This window comes from Cyclopterus lumpus, chromosome 9 (assembly GCF_009769545.1).
Source record: "Cyclopterus lumpus isolate fCycLum1 chromosome 9, fCycLum1.pri, whole genome shotgun sequence".
NCBI classification, from domain to species: domain Eukaryota; kingdom Metazoa; phylum Chordata; class Actinopteri; order Perciformes; family Cyclopteridae; genus Cyclopterus; species Cyclopterus lumpus.
The window spans coordinates 4,204,823-4,209,346 of NC_046974.1; the positions used below are offsets into that span (position 1 = coordinate 4,204,823).

The following is a 4,524-nucleotide window of genomic DNA, read 5'->3' on the forward strand; positions in this document are numbered from 1 at the left end:
ATATATACATAAACAAATACCATCTGTGGGAAATTTTTATATAAAGTGATTTACTCTAATAACATTTTCCTGTAGCAGGAAAAAAATGATGTTTTTAATTATTTTTTTTAATAGCTCTACCTCTTGTATTAATTAGATTAAAGGCTTCTTATGAACAAACGCAACATGTTGATTTTTGACGCAGCATGGAGGGGGGGGGGGGGGGGGGGGTTGATATTTTCTCTCTTGTCGAGTCAGAATGATTCACAGGTTTCATAGCAAATAGGTTATTTTAAGTTAATTAACGGTTTAATTAACAACAGCATATGTGTAATGTGCAGATGAGGTAAATATTTTTATTATCACTTTTTTTGATGGATTTTTTTTTGTTTTTTTTGTTGATCGCTTCACTTTCTAATTTCCTGAATTCTTTCTTTCACGTTTGTTCACTTCAAAGCTTTTGTTACTCTTTTAAATTAAATCATTTTATCTTTTTTTGTGTTTATGTTGGTAACTTTTTATTATTATGTCCTGTTTTTTTTCTTTCTCTTTGCTGGGAGAAAACAGTTGAACGACATATAATGACCGGATTTTCCTCAGCCAAACGTAGACTAGGAATGCATATAATTTAATAATATTAATATCATTATTAATATTTATAATGTAATTGTGCTGACCAAACTACTTAACCTAAGTGGCTTATAAGAGGCGACAACCTCCGGTTCTGCAGAGTGAAGCCGATGAGAACGTTTCTTAAAAGCTGCATTCTCTCTACTGACCACCAGGGGGCGACTCCTCTGGTTGTATAGAAGTCTATGCTTCATGTGTTAAAGCTGCATTCTCTCTACTGACCACCAGGAGGCGACTCCTCTGGTTGTATAGAAGTCTATGCTTCATGTGTTAAAGCTGCATTCTCTCTACTGACCACCAGGGGGCGACTCCTCTGGTTGTATAGAAGTCTATGCTTCATGTGTTAAAGCTGCATTCTCTCTCCTGACCACCAGGGGGCGACTCCTCTGGTTGTATAGAAGTCTATGCTTCATGTGTTAAAGCTCCATTCTCTCTACTGACCACCAGGGGGCGACTCCTCATCTTCTTCATCATCACAGGCCGTCCTCTCCGTCGTCATCATCACCAGCGTGATAAAAATCGTGTGCATAAAAAGGCTCGTGGGCTCAAACCAAAAACGATAAACGATGTTCACGGGGGTTCATTTTTAAAAAAAAAAATTTTAGGGGTACGGAATAAATGCCGATAACGTTTTTGTTTTTTGATTAACTTTTTAGAAAACCCAGGGGTTGAAAAATGGTTTATTTTAGAATTTATATTTTTCAAAATGACGTGTGTGTTGGAAAATAAATAAAAATTCTCAAACAGTGACGTAGTCGATGAAATATTTAATATTTAATAAATAAATAAATACTATAAACTGCAGGGTTAGTCAATCGATAGAACACAAAGAAAATTGATTAATAATTTGTAATTATTGAAGCATAAATATAGAACAAATATCCCGTTACAACCTCTTCATGTTTTATGTGATTGGAAATACATGTATGACAAAAACAAGATATAAACAGGTTTTTTTGAATTATTTTATGACATTTTATAGATCAAAAGATGAATTGATTAACATATAAAATAATCAATTAAAGTAATCGTTAGTTTAAGAGCCCTGATGTTATGCAGTTTGACAGTACAGTATATTACTATATATTATTATTATTTTTATGTCGAAATAAGATGATTTTAGACTTTTCTTCAGGGCAAACGATCGTTATGAATATACAGAGAATATTCTAAAAAATACTAATTGATTAACGGATCCAGAGAATATTGATCAGCTATTTTGATATTCAGTGGTGGAAAAGAAAGTAATTACAGTTTTGAAGTTATTTGTTATACTTCTGACAACTTTCAGACCACCGAAATATTATCAACAACACACAAACAACGATGCGTGTCGACAACAATTTGACCTTATTGTTCCCATTATTCTGCACATTTTAAAAGTTCATTACCTGTGATTTAAGCCCCAGCGTTGAATGGTGATTACTGGTGCGGTGGCTCCCTCTAGTGGCCGTCCAGCTGCATTACAACCTGCACAAACGGATGTTCTGTACTTCTAGGTTTTAAGAAAAGCTGCAGCACTTCTCTAAAGTGCAGAACTCACTCCCACGGAGGTGTTTTCATTTATTGTGGCGGTTTAGACTTCTGCAGAACGATAACGGAAGCTGTCAATCAATCAGTAGTTTGATCTGCCAACACAGGTAACAACACACCTGTGTGGATGTAGAACAAATGTGTATTCTTCTCCTGGCCTTTATTATTAATATAAAACTGCTTTTTATGAATAAAGTTCATATAATTGATGCAATTTTCATTGAATAAAAAAAAAAAAAAATACATTGACAAATATTTTAATACTGACACTGACGGGGAGGGGCATTTCAAGGGTCTCACTGCAGTGCACATGTTGGGGATGCCCTCTTTTATACTCGAGGTCAAAGAGGTCGAAGAGGTCGTCGACCGACCCCCCCAAAAAAAAGTCAAACGGAGCAGATTGAATCAGGATTTGTTTCTTCTCTGCGTCTCCAATCAGCTTCCAGTCAATTAGCAGCTTAACGCACATCAGCAAATTACTGTGTGTGTGTGTGTGTGTGCGTGTGTGACATCTGTCCATCACCGGCAGGAGCGTCTTACGGGACATCGAGTTCACACACACACACATGTTGTTGTTGTTGTTGTTGTTGTTGAAAGGCCATTTTTGCAGGCTTTCGGAGATTTGTCACAGTTGACAAGCAGGAAGAGGAGGAGGAGGAAGAAGAGGAAGAGGAGGAGGAACGCTTGTATCTTCAATTGAGTTTATTTAGTTTTGCCTTTACAGTCTGTACACACACGACACCCTCTGACCTTTGACCCCCAACGTCGGTTCAACCTTCTAGGTGTGTGTGTGTGTGTGTGTGGGGGGGGGGTCTCGCAGGCTCCTCAGGTTAGAGGGACTACATCTATATATGTGCTCTTGTACTTTAGAGTGCCTGTACTCGATGTGGATTGGCTGCCCCCCCACCCCCCACACACACACACACACACAAACCTACACACACAGACACCTACACACTTCCGAACCTACACAAAGAATACGTAGGAACACTCTTCTTTGTGGCCGGAATGGTTTTCTGAACAATACTTCTCCCCTCCGCTCTTCAGATGAGTGTGGTGGGCACACACACACACATACACACACATACACACACGCACACACACACACACACACACACTCAACGAATACGTAAGAGCCCTCTTCGTTGTGGCCGTGATGGTTTCCTCACAGGTTTCTGAACAACGCTGTGATTAGAGGCGAGAGATCTTTTGTCCTCGTCTAAAGAGGAAAGAAAAACACACACTTTTGAAGTGGGCTTTGTAGGCAAAAATACTTTACCACACACACACACACACACACACAGGAGTTAGTAAGTGTGTGTGAGAAATGCTTTCTGAATACTTCCAGCCGTAAGGATTCAGCCGGTGACTTGAATTATCTTTTAGAATCCCCCGTTCTGGGTCTTTCTCGTGACCTTTGACCCCCCTCCTCCCCCGTGCTGATTGGGTAATCGTACGACCTCTTCGATCTTCCCTCGAGGAGCCAATTTGTCGGGCGGGAGCGATTACGGTTAAAGTGAAGAGAAGATGCAGGAGACGTAACTATGGTTACGGTAAAAACAATTTCAGGTCCATTATTTTTGAGTGCTTCCGATATGCAGGAAGCCGTCGGTGAACCTCATAACTATTCTATTTAAATAATTCCTGTTGCTTTCTCTGCTTTTGGGTAAAAGTATTCGTATAGTATGTCATAAAAAGATAAATAAATTCTATACCTTTTTAACTATACTGCACCTTGTATGACTATTAGACATATTATACTGTTTAAGTACTTCTTTAAACATACTATACTATGACATTTAATAACAAATAATACAAAATAAAAATACAATCTTCCTTTAATAGCATCTTCCTTTAATATCATCTTCCTTTAATAGCATCTTCCTTTTAATAATAGCATATTCCTTTAATAGCATCTTCCTTTAATAAGATCTTCCTTTAATAATATCATCTTCCTTTAATAGCATCTTCCTTTTAATAATAGCATATTCCTTTAATAGCATCTTCCTTTAATAAGATCTTCCTTTAATAATATCATCTTCCTTTAATAAAATCTTCCTTTAATAATATCATCTTCCTTTAATATCATATTCCTTTAATAATATCATCTTCCTTTAATAATATCATCTTCCTTTAATAGAATCTTTCTTTAATATCATCTTCCTTTAATAATATCATCTTCCTTTAATAGCATATTCCTTTAATAATAGCATCTTTCTTTAATATCATTTTCCTTCAATACCATCTTTCTTTAATAGCATCTTTCTTTAATAGCATCTTTAATATCATCTCCCTTTAATAGCATCTTTCTTTATAGCATCTTTAATATCATCTTTCGTTAATAGCATCTTCCTTTAATAATAGCATCTTTCTTTAATAGCA

At 36.7% G+C, this 4,524-nt stretch overlaps 1 protein-coding gene across 5 annotated transcripts in view; it reads left to right on the top strand.

The window, feature by feature from the left end:
• Positions 1-1,358, top strand: part of slc4a4a (solute carrier family 4 member 4a) — a 50,673-nt gene extending 49,315 nt beyond the window's left edge. For 2 of the 5 annotated variants that reach the window (XR_004609957.1, XM_034541372.1), the window contains exon 26: positions 1-773. This exon is cut by the window's left edge and continues 438 nt beyond it. The gene's annotated coding sequence lies outside the window, so the exon portion shown is untranslated. The other 3 variants (XM_034541373.1, XM_034541371.1, XM_034541375.1) reach the window with 2 other exon arrangements.
• Positions 1,359-4,524: the final 3,166 nt, after the last annotated feature.